The sequence below is a fragment of the Rhipicephalus microplus genome, chromosome X (assembly GCF_043290135.1).
Source record: "Rhipicephalus microplus isolate Deutch F79 chromosome X, USDA_Rmic, whole genome shotgun sequence".
Lineage (NCBI taxonomy): Eukaryota > Metazoa > Arthropoda > Arachnida > Ixodida > Ixodidae > Rhipicephalus > Rhipicephalus microplus.
The window spans coordinates 120,383,767-120,400,644 of NC_134710.1; the positions used below are offsets into that span (position 1 = coordinate 120,383,767).

The window sequence follows — 16,878 nt, forward strand, 5'->3', positions numbered from 1 at the left end:
ATATATATATATATATATATATATATATATATATATATATATATATATATATATATATATATATATATATATATGAGAGAGAGAGCCATGAGCTCCACAAACAAAACCCGGTTTATTGCGCCGCCACGGCCATACTTGAGCTTTCTTCAGGCAGACAGCATTGACCTATGCCGTTCGTTCTCCCCATCCGTTTCGTATAGCATTTAGGCGCGCCTTCTTCACATTGGACTTAAAGAAGGGCACTGGATCAAATAAAAAAAAAAGCAGCAGCAAATGCGAGCTGCGAACGTTGAGCTGCACCGCCCAGCGTGCTCCTCAAAGTCTTCCCACGCCGCCTCCCAACAAGACGACACGGTGCCGCTCGAGAGGCCCGACTCTTCGAATCGAAATGCACTCGCGCAGCCCGCGCGCCTCTCGGTATTCGCGGAGCGAGCGAAACGGTTCTATGGACTCGCCTAAGGTGCTTACGGCCAAATGCTTTCCGGCACCGAGACGCAGTTAGCTTAGCTTTGTTTGCTCGGCGCACCCAGCTCGCCGCATCCCTCGTACTACCGCCGGGGACCCGGAAAACTTTTGTTTCGCACTTGTCACGATGCAAATCGCTCTCCGGCCGCTCAGCGCGGGGCTGGTTCGAGTGGGCGAAACAGAAAAGTGAAGAAAGCGCTCACCGATTTGATTCGCGCGATGCCAGCTCTTGAAGCCTTTCTATCTCGGTCTACACTCGGCTGCTTTATCTCCCCTTGTTTATCGGCTCAAACAGATGAGCCGTGAAAACGTGCCAAGTTGAGCGCTTTTCTGTGCGAGGTAAGTCTTCTAGTCTGAAAAAAAGGAAAGCGCTAATCATGTCGTTAAGGATGTGCGCTTAAAAGCTTTCGCCAGCATTTCTTTTTTTTTTCGCTGACTGAACAGTATAGAACGACAGAGTCCCGCGTCTTGAAAGTTCTAATTATTCAGACAATCAAAATTCATGCCATGTGTGCTTGTTTTCAGACACTCCATTTGGTATAAATTTTAAACTCCCTCGTTGTGCCAAAGCCGAAGGAGAGAAGATAACAAAACCGAAATTCGAAAAAGTTCAAATCTTGGTAAGCGATCGGCGATCATAACGTATGTCAGGCCTGGAAACTTCACTAAATGGTGATAAGTATCTGTCAGGGCAAAATATGACAAATGGTGCAACATTTCAGAAGGCCATGATTTTCATGCCGATTATTAACGCTGCGAAAAAATCTTGATAGGTGCAAAGAATAAAAACCATAGGTTCAATGCGGCATCTAACCAAGGCATTCTACGTCGAACTCGGGTGCTATATCTCATATACCTACGCGATTGCTTGAAATTGATTAGGAAAAAAAATACAGGCGTCCTTTTAGCGCCAAATGTTTCGTTACCAGATGTAATATTGCGAGTCAGAAGCGTAGGCTCGCACCAGGCGTCATACATATGCGAATTACGCAACGAGTGGACAGAATAAAGGCCCACTCATAACGAAGTGGTCAGTCGTATTTACCCACCAACATCATCAGCCACAGCCTCATCAAGGAGTGCGTCTTCGTAGGCGCGCGTGTCGCCTTATAGAGGTGTATTGGGTACTTCGCTACTTCGCAAAGGTATAAATTATTACGTACTGTAGGCCCCTCGCTAACTATTCTTCCAGTACACACCCTAGGATAGAAGGGAACAGTGCCAGAGGCATTGACGCTTCTTTTCGACCGAGAAGCCCACATAGAAATCCAACATGGTAAGTGAATGACAAGGCAGTGTGAACGGGTCCCGATTACGCTATCGTGTTTGACTCCGACGCTTAAGCATCCTCAAAGTTTTTTTCGGGGGCGGGCGGATATTCGACACCATCCCCACCTTGTGTGTTCTTCATTTGCTGATGTCGTTTCTTCATAAATAATGTGTCCAGATGAAGATTGATTCTATTCAGCATAACTTAGTCTAAGGTTGCAGCCATGTGCGCTCGAGTACGCATACAATGGTTATACATATGTACTCTGATATTGAGGTTACCTGCCTGCGGTTAGTTTTTCGTGCATGTATTGAAACGTTCGCACTAAATAGTCACCCTCAATCATACCTGTTATGCTAACTACAATAGTAATAGGGACTGTATGTATCCGGGTCGAGCTTAAGCAGTCTCCTGTCAAACAAACAAACAAAAAAACAAACAAAAACAACGCAAAAAAAAACGCTTCGCACGAACGCAAGTTACAAGCGCAGAACGCCCAGCCATATAATGAAGGAGCTGTCAGCGCTTTCTGAGAAGATTTTTTCCAGCCTGAATTCTTGTTTCCTTTTTTGCCGTAAAACCTCGGAGAGACACCCGCCTTATCACACACGGCACGCCGTGAACACCACTCACTAGCATGCGCGCCATTCGGCAAAAAAAAAAAAAAAAAGAAGAGACGGCAAATGGGTTGGACGATGGGGCTTTGCGTGTGTTTTGAAAGAAAAAAATTGGCCCCGTATCTGCTTGTTAATCTGCAAATGTCGTCGAAAGACGATAGTCTTGCGTGTGGAGAGAGTGAACAAAACACTGATTTGTTCTGCGCAAGAAAATTGGTGAATTGTATTCTGGACTCACTGCGTTAGAGTGCCTCGAGCGTGCAGCGGAGGTGAACGAGCGCATCAAGTCACGTCACACTAGAGACATGAGCGCCATCTGGCAGTTTTCTTGGAAAACGAAGCACGTGGCTCTGAGACGGGTGTGCGCGCCCGTCTCAGAGGTGATAAGGTGTAGAACGCAAGGCGGCGGGTAGGTGCCACCACCGTCTCGTCTTAGCAAAGCGTTGGAAACACTCGCCTTTTCGTGCAAGCGTTGCATGGTCAGCGCAGCGTGATAAACGCTACGGCTCTTAGAATCACTTATGTACGCCTTTTCTAGTAAAAGACGCACATGCAGAATATATACGTGTTGTCATGGTGCCCTAGACATGCGCAATAATTGATTTTTAATTGACAATTGCGCAAGTACGAACGCTGAATTTAGAGCAACATTGGTGGGCGCTGCGGATGGGGTCGGCCGTTTCAAGTACCCGATGCCGTTAAGAGTAGACAAACAGACAAATCTACAGACAGACAAACAGACAGACCAAAATTTTTGCGTCGAAGGTCCCCAAGAAGTGTGGAGGAGCGAATGTGGCATGTTTTTACAGAATCGAAACCGATTGCCCGTTTTTTTTTCTTTCGATGCTCAGAATGTCTGCACTCGAAACTGCTGTGACGCTCAGCGTCGTGGGTCCACCAGGCAGCGCATGTATTGGAGGTTCCGCACTAGTGCACCCGCCTCGGCACCGCGTTGCGCGAGGCAGCTTCAATCACCAGCGTTTCTTTGAAAAATTAAACAAAAGTAAAGAAACAAAGGGTAAACAAAAGAAAATAATAAAGCAGGCACATCTCTAAAGAGCGTGTGCGCTCGTGAAATTCACGATGCAATTGAGTTTACATAATGAAGTTTCGCTGTGGCGCTAATGCCGCTTGCCGCGTGTCACATTCGCCTTAAACGCGATGGCTCCCTCGCGCGCCCTTTTCTTCTTCGATTGACGACAGTTCTTCCCCCTTCGCAGTGTTTTGTTCCTTTGTTTGACTGAAGGTGCTAACATCACCGACGCGCATTGTCAGTCGGCCCAATGACCGTGCCCTTCCCCGAACAGGACGCGTAGAGACACTGCCCAACGGAGTTAGTTTCAAACTGGAGCGCCGGCGAACGGACCACGGAGCCTCGCTTTGAGGGGGAAAAAAAAGCAGAACAACGATGCCTTTCAACTTAAATTTTTTTTCAAAAAAATTTGATGCAGCTTCGTACCAGCATAGTATAAGCATAGTATAGATGCTATACCATATAAAACTATGCTATTCTTTGGCAGCATCCTTTGTTTCTCTTTCTTTTTTTTCTTTCCATTTTTGCTTATGCCTTATTTTCTCTCAATTTCTTTCTCTTTCTAGCTCTTTTCGTATTCTCTCTATACCTTCTCTCCCCATTTCTCACCTGATTTCCATTTCTTTCTTAATTTCTTTCTCTTTATCATTTTTCCTTCTTTCTACATTTGTTTCTCTCTTGCTCACTCTGTCTATGCTATGCGTTACTCTCTACCATGCTCATTTGTCTCCTCAACGTCACGCCTCTGCTCCTCTGCCCTCACATTCCTTTCTCACTCTCTTCTTTGTTCGTCACCCCCACTTCCCTTTTCCAACGTTTGCTTTACTATACTACTATACAATACAAAGCCGTGCTACTTTGCTAGCGTGCCTGGATAGCCAAGTGCACGGGTGTGGTGCTGCCTTTCGGGTCGTGCAAAGGCGCGTTTGAATCCCGCCATCAAATCTTACCCCCCCCCCCCAAAATTTTATATTTATTTTTTTCAGTCTTTCTTTTCAACCCCTCTCTTTCTTGCTCTCTCTCTTCGATCTCTGGCCCATCAGATAATTGTATCCCGTCCCTGCCCATATGCCGACCTGTCACACTGCCTGTTTCACTGCCCAACTGCTCAGCCATCCCGCAATTACCCACCCCCATCCCTTTCCATCTCCTCCTGGCTCGACTGGATCGGCGCCGAAGGGGAAGAAGAACAGCGTCGACTGGTCGCACAGGCGGTCGAAATGCTCGGCCTGCAAATGGTGGCTGAATGAAAGTCTACTACTACTACTACTACTACTACTACTACTACTACTACTACTACTACTACTACTACTACTACTACTACTACTACGACTACTACTACTACTACTGCTATCCTGTGCCGTAGCAATCACCGCTCGTGTTCCACGAGCGAGGCGCAAGATCAAGATGACGACTATGGAGAAGACAACGAATAGAGCGCGTGCAGGTTCATGAAGGAGGCCTTTTCTGTTTCCACCACAAGTACATTTTTAATTTATTCCCCATAATCATCATCATCATCATCATCGTCATCATCAAATTAAAGTGAGCTGTAAAAGCTCCGTTAAAAAAAGAAAACGGGTGAAGGAGGGAGGCGTAAAGTGCGTTTTAATCTGCATTCTTCGTATCTCGGACACGTGCGTCCTGTGACGTGGCGGCATACTGTCACCGAGGCTTCCTAATTTCGTTGAATAAAATGACCCAAATGAAACGGTCACGTGGGACCAGCAGCACCGAAGAGTTGTGTATGGGGCATGCACGCCGCTCACACTTTTCATCCGCTCTGGCAGGACTGCTATAGCGGGCTCGCTAGAGGCCGTCTTTACGACACTTACGCAAGTAAGTGGGTGATACAACAAAGTATGGCACCTAGATGAACCACGCAGTCTTTTGTGTTTGAAGGAGGACACTTTTTCATACGTTTGCGACGCTTTTCAGTGAATGAGTTAGACTCGATCAGAGTCAATTTGCGCACATTCGTGCGCAAATCGAAACATGGTGGACGACACGTGGGCACTCCGGTGGACTTCGAAAACTGAATCACGCGCTTGTTGTTGCCAGGTGTAAGCTGAATTGCGCAACCCTTCTGGCGCTCACAGCGTGGAAGCATTAGAACGTTCTTCGAATTATGACCCATGGGTATCTTTGCATGTTTTGAGCCTCACAACTAAAAACATGCAAATGAGTCAGGATATCACTGCGCATGCATCTCTCTGTGACTATTGACCGTGTTATTTGTTCAGCGCAATGTGCCTCGTCACGAGGCTACGAAATGAGTCGATGTATCGAAAAGCGAGTTTCAGAGAGAAGCCTAGGAAAATATAAGCAAAACAAAGTACGCATGATTTTTGTACACCGTATAGATGTCGTATGATGCCAACAATCAGGCATGTTTTTTTTTTTTTTACAGGTAAAAACAATATCAAGCCTAGGAGGGCAAAATGAGACACGGAACTAAATTCGCCATAATTCGCTTAACACCACCATTTCATGAGCACGTTTCATAAAAGAAAGGTTCATTAACACTAGCGACGAACAGTGTTTGTGCTATCATGTGCAAACATAGTTGCGAATGATTCCTTCCCCAGTGCAGGGTAGCAAACCGGATGGGCGTCTGGTTAACCTCCCTGCCTTTCTTTGCATCTTTATCTCTCTCTCTCTCTCTATAGGAGACTAAAAAGTGGAAAAATTGACATAAGGTAAGTGTTGTTCACACATTCGTGCGACCTATAATAACCGTCGCCACACAGAATTCATATTTCCTCGCATGGCTATTGCTCTGCAAAATAACCTGACGTCCTTTTCCTGATCATATGATTGGTTCAAAGGCTTACGACTGCAGTCGCGTGATTGAAAAATCGAGCCGTGTGCGAGTGAGACAAAGCAGTCGCTTTGCTGGGAAAGTGGCCATTTGCGACCAGCCGTTCTGCGACTAACCTGGTCGCCTGACCGAGGCTAGTCACAGTTGCAAACGAGCCTAAAACAAATGTGCAGCCGGTTTCCCACTGGAAGTGAAGTAAAGATCACCTTGACTGGAGTAGTGGTTATGAAAAAAAAAGAAATGGGCAAACCTCGCGCTAAGCCGCGCTTGTCCAGCGAAAGTGGACGAAATCCGTAGACTTAATCTAGTCGCTTCTATGTTGTTTACAAGCCTTAGCAAGCTGATGAAGGTTGTTGATAGGTTGCTTATAGACCATTGCTGTGTTTTATCTAGGTGATTCTATATACATAGGTTGTTTCTATGCTGTTTCTCGGCGCACAGAGATTCGAGTTGAATAACAAAGACAGACCACGGACGTCCAAACTCCAGAGACAAAACCAAATGTTTGAACCTCTTATAGACTGACGGGAGGCTTATTTTAAGTGTAGCTAGGTAGAACTTGGTTGTAGATAGGTTGAAGTTTCAATAACTTAGCTACATCTAGGTTAAGCTTGGTTTGTCTATACGTTGAGCTTGGCTAGATCGAATTTGAACGTGACGTGGCCAGGTCGAACTGTGTTCTTTTTTTATTTTTAGTGGGCCAGTGGTGATAAGTAGGTTTCCCCTAATCTCTGTGGTTCATAGCATTTATAATAGTGGTAGTTTTTTTGCGTAGGCCACACCGCACATATGCGACAATGATGCAAATTACGGATAGCTAAAACAGCTTCTCTGTTAAAAAATTTCAATGGTTTCATGTGACGTGAAACGTCAGTGACCAACGAGGCGTAGTAACTTCTGCACTTTGTTTGTTGAAGTGTTTCTGCAGCACTCGAAAAGCCCACAGAATGAACTCAAGCATTGTATTGATATGCTTGTTTATTTGGGAAATGTTCGCGAAAATGTCCCACTTCTTCATTTTTCTTAAAAAGAACAAACTGCAAGTGAGGCTAGCGGAGGGTAAACGCAACATCATGACGTTGTGGCTGGTTTTAATCTACATGTCTCAATATTTTGCTGACCCATACAGCACTCCCCTTTGTTTTCTGGTCTAGGATGCTAAAACACACGCGAAAAAAAAAGTTCACACGGCTGTTTAGAGAGATGAATACATAAAATAAATGGCAAAAAAATTTTAAAAGGCTACAAATCGTAGCACGAAATCTACATTCACTCGCCGTTGTTTCTGAACTTTTCTGTGTGCCTAAAGAGAAGCAGCGTCAAGCCTATAGTTGGCCGAGGAAAGATGGGTGATGAGGTCACGAAAAATGTGTCGAGAAACCTGTTTCACTTGTTTCCGCCACAAGCATCAGCATCTGATTTTGTAGTAGATTCAAAATGAGACATCATGTAATTTTGAATTTCTCTATTTTTCTAGTGTTTTATTGGGTTGGCTTAACATGAGTATACGTGGACGCAGGGTCCAGAAGGCAATTAAAAAACGGTTGTTGATCACTGTTTTTTGTTGAATATTCCTAAAATAGCATCGAGTTCCAGACTTCAGACTCTTGCTGCCCTAATTACCATCTTATTGATACGGTACATCCTGGAAATTAAACCTCGCACTGTTTGTAATTTGCGCGCCTTGTCAAGCACATATGCGACGAAGCGATGCTTCGCCGAGAAATGGCAGCACTAATCATGTAGCGCTGCAATTTAATGTTGTTGCCGTGTTCGAGGAGGAGACGTTTGTTCAAGTTTTAGAGTGCCGCTCTTGGGTACCCGCTGCTGCGTTGAGCATCGGCGTGCCTCTTCCGTCGTTACCGAGAGAACGAACCCATCTAAAGAGATGTGTTCGCGGAGAGGATGGCAAAAGGTTGACAAGGGGAGCAGAGTGCCGCACTAGACCACGTGTGCGGAGGGCATAGTCAAAGGGTGAGGAGAAAAGCAGAGCACTGCAGGAGGCTACGAGGTGACGACGCCATAGTATTCGCAACCTGCTGAAGCCACTGTTGCATCATCATCATTATGCAACTCGAAAGGTTATGCAGCTCGCGGAGTCTAAACTGACGCTAAGGCCGTCGTCGCCAACGGACTTGCGAAGCAAATACACGCTTACAGCTGCACTCAAATTTCGCACTAGGCATTATCGTGATCACCGGTAATTTATTTATTAAATATAGGACGTGTATGTGTGAGTGAGTGCGTGCGTGCGTTCAATAAGCTGACCATTAGGCCAGAGACGCCCGCTTCAGCTGGCGGGATAGAACAACACTGAGAATTTTCCGCGTGCAAGAGAGCCCGTTCAGGTGTCTGACACGTTTTATTCGAACACTAACGGTTTGCCGCCGGTCTCATCTCGTGCACCACGTATGTGCGACGCTTGCACCATCCCTAGAGGCGCTTCATGTATTTCACCAGCATTTTCAGACGTTTTGTATATAGCCTGTCAGGGCATTGTGCCTTTTACCCTGCAGAAGACTGCCTTGCGTTCGTCTTTCTTCAGTAATGAGCGTGTTTTAACTTTCGTTTTACGTGTCGCCGCAGCGCATATTTAATCGCCCGTACGTACTGCCCAGGCAAAACTGCGCTCCGAAAGCTGCGAATCATCTACGTTACGTAGTTCAGCAATGCGCGCAATTGCGATACTTGCGTATAGCTCGTGCCGTGAAATGGAACTGCCAACTGCACGTTAAAACCCGGAGTAATTACGCGAAAGAGGGACTCTGATTTAAGTTTCACTGTTCGCATTTCAAGTTATGCTAATGGTAAAGTGCTAGAATATATAAAGGTGTATTTTCGAAGCTCTCTGCCAAGTTAAAAGAAAAAAAAAGAGGCAGCTGTAATCTGCATAAACGCAATGACCTCTTGCGCGAATCGAGCAAGTTTTCGCAATGAGTCGTGTTTTCTTTTCTACCTGTTAGTTCAGTAATTTTCAAAAACTAGACGGGCGAAACATTTGATGGAAATGGCGCTAAACATAGACACGCCTGGCCCTTTTTTTTTTCTTTCAATTCATTCACTTCTATGCTGTTGCGCGTGCGCTCTGTCTACCTTATAATACCAACCAGAGAAAGGTTCACCGTATATAAACCAATTTTACCAGAGCCCTCTTTTTGCTATGTGACCGACGCTTGTACTTCGTAAGGGGATGCATCTCGAACCACATCGTTCAGCGAAATCACAATATTTGTTCTGAAGTCTAAAGAATACTGCGACTTCGTTTTAGTGGCCCAAACACCACTAGTGACGCTATTTACTATCTTGATTGATTTGATTGATTTGTGGGGTTTAACGTCCCAAAACCACCATATGATTATGAGAGACGCCGTAGTGGAGGACTCCGGAAATTTCGAACACCTGGGGTTCTTTAACGTGCGCCCAAATCTGAGCACACGGGCCTACAACATTTCCGCCTCCATCGGAAATGCAGCCGCCGAAGCCGGGAATTGAACCCGCGACCTGCGGGTCAGCAGCCGAGGCTATTTGCTACCTTCCGGACCAATCTTTCGAGTGCCGAAGCCAATTGACTGAATATCCTGATAAAGATAAACGCCTATATAAAAGAGGAGGAATTGGTTAAGCTAAGAGTTTTATACACCTATTTCATGTTTGCAAAGAGTAGTAAGCGCTGTCGACTCACTGGGGCGCTTGTAGCGACGTCGAGGCGCACAAGCTGCGCCCTCTGTGATCACATGACAACTGGCACGGTAGCTGCAAATCTGCCTCCTTCGTGCACAGTGCGTCGGGAAGGCTCCCCGAGCCACTGTGTTTGAAGGCAACTGTCCAGAAGAGCACTGCTCGTAAGGGCCCATTGCAAGAAGCCACACCTAAGTTGCGGTTGATTTCGTATTACTCCGTATGAACACACAGCGAGCGCACATGCAGGTTCTTTGGCTGCTTTGCATAGTGGCGTGGAGGCACCCCCACTTTATCTACTTCCAGCGCAGGGGTTTGTTTTGTGGCACCCAGTCGAATGTCACGTCGGTTTCTTTGCTGCAGCTGAAGCGGCGTACGTCATTCGTGCATCCGGCAACATCACCAGCACGCGGTTTTTGTCGAACTTTCGTGATAGCGACTTCCATGCGAAGCACACACAGCAGTGCGCGATACCGAAACTATACCGCTGAGGCGCAACCAGGTTGACCGCGTCAGCGAAGCACAGTTCAGCGAAAACGGAACTCTCGAGCCTTTCGCTCCGTTCCTCATGGTAACGTCAAGCATTTTTTTCTTCCATAACTCAAATAGCAACAAAGAAGCAGAATTCGATGCGCGTTGTAATGCATGGAAGGTTCTTTCTTTTATTTGCAACTGATTTTATTATTAGTGAATAATTATACTCGGGACTCAGGATGGCACTGGGATCATTACAAAATGTCCCACCACTGTTGATAATATTGTTACGGGGAATAAAGTATACACTGATGAACAAATGTGTCCTGGCGAATATACTGGCGAGCTAATACGTACGACGCTGCTGCAGTCCGAGCACGTTCCCGTTCAGCACTTTGTCGTCGTCATCCTCAGGCATCTACTTAGCCCGTGACGTTACCCGCCGGCGGCAGAAGCACCGTCCCGGTGCGATCAATTCTCGGGGCGTGAGAAGTATGGCTTAAGCCGTGAGACGTGCACTATATCGGTCGGGACTGAAGCTGGTACTGACGTGGTATGGAGTGGAGCTATCTCATAGGTCACGCTGGTGACCTTGCGTATGACGCGGTAGGGGCCAACGTAACGGGACATCAGTTTTTCGCTGAGACCAACACGACGTGATGGTAACCACAGCAAGACGAGTGACCCCGGAGAGTACTGTACGTCGCGGTGCCGGCGATCGTAAGCACTCTTTTGGTTAAGCTGCGAGGCACATAAACGATCCCGGGCGACTTGGCGGGCGATGTCAGCTCGGGCCAGGGCATCACGAGCATAAGCAGTCGATGAGGCGGCGTCAGATTGGAGCATGGTGTCCATGGGCAAAGGCGGGTCATAACCGAACAGTAGGTAAAAAGGGGAAAATCCAGCTGTATCATGACGTGAACTGTTGTATGCGAAGGTAACGAAAGGTAAGTGGATGTCCCAATCTTTGTGATCCTTGGAAACGTACATCGCTAACATATTCGTCAAGGTACGGTTGAGGCGTTCCGTGAGGCCATTGGTTTGCGGATGGTACGCTGTAGTGAACTTGTGGTGGGTAGAGCAGGATCGCAGGAGCTCGTCGACTACTTTAGATAGAAAACAGCTGCCGCGGTCGGTGATCAACTGACGAGGAGCACCATGACGCAGAATGATGTCATGAAGAAGGAAATCGGCTACATCAGTAGCGCAGCTGGTGGGGAGGGCGCGTGTAACGGCATACCGCGTTGCGTAGTCGGTAGCAATAACAATCCACTTATTACCGGTGGCCGACACGGGAAAGGGTCCTAGAAGATCGAGGCCGACTCGGAAAAATGGCTCATCTGGTACTTCAATGGGCTGGAGGGTACCAGCAGGTCTCAGAGCAGGTGTCTTGCGGCGCTGGCAGAGGTCGCATGCCGCAACGTACTGTCGCACAAAACGGTAGAGGCCAGGCCAAAAGAATCGGCGGCGAATGCGGTCATACGTGCGTGACACCCCTAGGTGTCCAGCGGAGGGGGCATCATGCTGCTGGGCCAAAACGTCTGAGCGAAGATGCACAGGAACAACGAGTAAAAGCTCAGCACCATCAGGGCGGGTGTTGTAGCGGTGCAAGATGTCGTTGTGAAGAACGAACAGTTGTAAGGAGTGGTCAGGGTGGGGAGAGTGCAGACCATTGATAATAGCACGCAAAGAGGGGTCGCGGCGTTGTTCAGCAGCTATGTCGGTGAAGTCGGTAATTGAAAGAACGAGGGCCTCTTGCTCATCTTCCCTCGTGTCAGGGGGATCGACTGGGTAACGGGACAAGCAGTCGGCATCCTTGTGAAGTTGTCCGGATTTATAGGATACGGAAAAAGTGTACTCTTGTAAGCGCAGCGCCCAGCGACCAAGGCGTCCCGTAGGGTCCTTGAGTGAGGAGAGCCAGCAAAGCGCATGGTGGTCCGTAATAACTGAGAATGGGCGGCCATACAGGTATGGTCGGAATTTCGCAATGGCCCAGACGAGAGCTAAGCACTCGCGTTCTGTGATGGAATAATTTTGTTCCGAGCGCGACAACAGACGGCTTGCATACGCGACGACGCGGTGCATTCCTTGTTGCCGCTGCGCGAGCACTGCGCCTATGCCGTGGCCACTGGCGTCAGTACTAAGCTCCGTAGCAGCAGATGGGTCGAAGTGTGCTAGGACTGGTGGATTGGTGAAAATGTCGACGAGCGACGAGAAGGCGTTTGCTTGCTGTTGGCCCCAGGTGAATGCGACATCCGTTTTGAGGAGGCAGGTTAGAGGACGGGCTACTTCAGCGAACTTCTCGACAAAACGACGGAAATAGGAGCACAGTCCCAGAAAACTTCGGACGTCCTTGACTGAGTGGGGTGTGGGGAAGTCGCGAACTGCTCGGACTTTCGCAGGGTCTGGTTGAACGCCCGCAGCGTTAACAAGATGGCCGAGTACGCAAATTTGGCGTTGCCCAAAGCGGCATTTGGACGAGTTAAGTTGCAAGTTGGCACGTCGAAAAACATCAAGCACTGCGGACAGACGGGTAAGATGGTCGTCGAAAGTAGTCGAAAAAACAATAACGTCGTCAAGATAGCAGAGGCAGATGGTCCACTTCATGCCTCGAAGGAGAGAGTCCATCATGCGCTCAAATGTCGCGGGGGCATTGCATAATCCAAAAGGCATCATCTTGAACTGATAAAGACCATCAGGAGTCACGAAGGCCGTCTTCTCTCTGTCTTTGTCGTCCACAGCGATCTGCCAGTAGCCTGTGCGAAGGTCTATTGAAGAGAAATATTTGGCACCGTGCAAGCAATCGAGTGCATCATCTATGCGCGGTAGGGGATAGACATCTTTCTTGGTAATATGGTTGAGATGGCGGTAATCAACACAGAATCTCCAGCTATTGTCCTTCTTTTTAACAAGTACAACGGGTGAGGACCAGGGACTAGATGAGGGTTCGATTATGCCCTTATCAAGCATTTTATCGACTTCTCGCTGTATAATAGCACGCTCCGGGGCTGACACACGGTAGGGTCGTCGGCGAATGGGTCGAGCGTCACCGGTGTCGATGCGATGGGTTACTACAGATGTCTGGCCCAAATTACGGTCGCCGAAGTCAAAGATGTCCTGATAAGGAGCAAGCACACGGCAGAAAGCAGAGACTTGTTCAGAGGGGAGCTTGTCAGATAGCATTGGCTTGAAAAGGTCGGAACAGGAACGTGACGAGAACGACGTTGATGAAAAATCGGGTGGCGAATTGGTGGTTAGAGCGGAAATTGTGTGGTCGACCAGTGGTGTAAGATGCGCAAGTGACATGCCGCGAGGAATAACTTGCGCTGAGAGGCCGAAATTGAGGACGGGAAACGAAGTTCGGTTGTCCTTAACGGTAACCACCGTGTAGGGGAGTGCAACATTGCGTGTCATGGCGACGTCAGAAATCGGGGCAGCAACATAATCACCATCGGGTACTGCAGGATATGGCGAGAGTTGGACTTGGACTGCGGCTTGCGGCGGAAGTCTAAGGAAATCGACAGAGCGTAGACGAGGTGGGCTGGTAGAGACGGTCTCCGAAAAGGATGGTAGTTCGAGCTGAAGAAGACCTTTGGAACAGTCAATGAGCGCAGCGTGTGAAGTCAGAAAGTCGAGTCCAAGGATTAGGTCATGAGGGCAATTTTCCAGTACAGCGAACAGAACTGAAGTTTGATGCTTAGAAATTGTTAATCGCGCAGTGCACATTCCAAGCACAGCAGGAGTACTCCCATCCGCGGTACGAACGGTAGGTGCAATCGCAGGCGTCAGAACTTTTTTGAGGCGGCGGCGGAGGTCTGAGCTCATCACAGATATTTGTGCACCGGTATCAATAAGAGCCGTTATAGGTAAATCATCAACGAGAATTGTTAGGAGGTTGCACCGCTGGTCGGGAGTAATCAGAGGATTTGCAGTCCAAGTCGTGTATGCAGCGTCACCTCCGGGGGCTGCACCGGCTAGTTTTCCGAGCGACGGTCGTAAGGAGACCGAGAACGGCGGGGTTGGGGCGAGCGGGACTGACGACGCACGGGCGATGGCGAGCGGCTGGTCCGACGTTCTGGATTATACTCTGCACCTGTCTCAGCACGGTAGGACGGGGCATAAGGTGCACGTTCAGAGCGAGGCCGCCAATCATAGAAGCTCGGTCGAGGTGATGAGGTCCACCGGCTGCGGCAATGGCGAGCGATGTGTCCTATCCGATGGCACGTAAAACATATGGGCCGATCATCATGAGTGCGCCATTCAGCTGGGTTTCGTCGTGGCGCGAACGTGCGGTTCGGAGTGGCAGCCGCAACGACTGGAGCCGAGCTGGAAGTAGCAGAGGCATTTTGATGAGGTGGCGAAATGCCCATATTCGCAATCTCTTGGCGAACCACGGCCTGTATCATTGAAACAGCACCGAGGTTGTGTCCTGGCGCGCTGACGCTAGACATAGCGGGAGCCATGGCCTCGAGTTCCCGACGGACTATTCTGGTGACGTTTTCTGGCGCTGGTGGTTGGTGTAGTGTGGGCAAATCTTCGCAAGAGGACGTAGCCGCCGTGTTGGGAAGGCGGTCAAATCGGTGAACTATGCGCCTACTTTTTGCCTGTTCGAAGCGACGACATGCTTCGATGACCGACTCCACCGTTGAGCAGTCCTTGCACAGGAGAAAATTGAAGGCGTCATCCGCAATTCCTTTCAGGATGTGTCCGACTTTGTCCTCGTCGAGCATGTCCTTGTTGACCTTGCGGCACAAAGCCAACACGTCCTGGATGTACGCGATGTACGGCTCCGTGGATGTCTGTGCACGAGTCGCAAGCTCTTTCTTTGCGGCCACTTGACGTCCGATGGGTTTCCCAAATAGATAGCGCAATTTCTGCTTACAGACGTCCCAGCTAGTCAACTCTTCTTGATGTGTCTCGTACCAGAGTTTTGCCGTGCCATGCAAGTAGAAGATGATGTTCGCCAGCATAAGCGTTGAACCCCAATGGTTGCTGCTGCTGACGCGCTCATATTGAACAAGCCAGTCATCGACGTCTATGCCACTTGTGCCGTTGAATGGACCTGGGTCACGAGGTTGCACCACAACGATCGGCTGCGGGGCTGACGGATCTTGTTGACATTGAGTAGCCTGGTCAGTCATCGTGGTAGCTGCAATGCGCCGTCCGCTGCGAAGATCCAGCTCGTTGGGCTGTATAGCGAGTGGTACCCCGCACCTTCCACCAATGATGTTACGGGGAATAAAGTATACACTGATGAACAAATGTGTCCTGGCGAATATACTGGCGAGCTAATGCGTACGACGCTGCTGCAGTCCGAGCACGTTCCCGTTCAGCACTTCGTCGTCGTAATCCTCAGGCATCTACTTAGCCCGTGACAATATCAACGTTTCACATGCTCCCAAACATTCATCTTTCACTATGGCGTTATTTTCTATTTGCTTTAGTGTCCCTTTACGAGCAGATGCGAGTCTTGCATTATAGGTTCACTTTTGATTTTCGTTGGAATTCTATGCCTTGAATCTTTTCGTGGTCAAACACAAACTTTTATATTTGTGTACACCTGTAAGAGAAACTTACGTGAATAAAAAACACACACAATAAACTGCAAAAAAGGTTGCTACAAGCTCACCGCTAAATATTCAAACCACGGAGCGTTAAACGAAAACACAGAAGAAGAACGATATAAGGAAGGCAGGTCTGTTTCATATTAGGTATACGTGCAGATGACTTGCTTTTGAAGAGAGCAGTTTTCATACACGTTCAAGTGTTTCCTTGTGAATTATTAGTATTTATGACCACCTACCGCAAAAATATAAAAAAATGTCCTGTCAGGTTCCATGTTGTGAGAAATTTTGAAATGCACGAACCTTTTTATATCTTCTGCGCTTCCAAAGGGCCATTCGAATCTATGTTGTTCTGAACACCTATCGCAGCTCAGCCATGGATAAAAAAAACGAAGTATTACTATGAAAATAGAATCAATGATTCTTTCAGGGCGAATGAGCGTCGTAATTAGTTAAGTTCTTTTTGCTAAGTGTTCATGCTTCGGACACAGAAAAAAAAGTACCTTTATCAGAAGAGCAGTACTTATTTTGTCACTGCTCGCCAACGAACCAAATATACAAGAGCGATCATAAAAGTGATTTGTATGAGTCACTTTTTTCACATTGTACAAGTTTTGTATTTTTATTTCGTACACTGATTGGCTTACTCGGCTTTAAACTAGTACGCAGCTACAATAGGGGCAGTCATTCTTTGAGCTGATGAGAAACGCCTGTGCAGCTGTACATGGAGACTGCACCCGTAAGCATACCTAACCAGAGGGCACCTACGCAATCGTGCTACGAAAATCAGGATCCTCACAGCGATATACTTGTCAACAGCGTCGCCGTGCTGTGTTCTAACGAAAAGGAAGCGAGTCGTCTTTCTGAAATGCAAGGTGCTCAAAAGAGAGTTTCGAATGCTGCTTAAGCTAGTGGCCAAAGCTGACAGCATACCAACACAATGGCTAGGCTCCTAA

The 16,878-nt window shown here is 47.9% G+C and overlaps 1 protein-coding gene across 1 annotated transcript in view; it reads right to left on the bottom strand.

Moving 5' to 3' along the window:
• The window catches only part of LOC119176802 (protein APCDD1-like), a 317,056-nt gene that overhangs the window by 103,882 nt on the left and 196,296 nt on the right, over nucleotides 1-16,878 (bottom strand). The window lies entirely within an intron of this gene.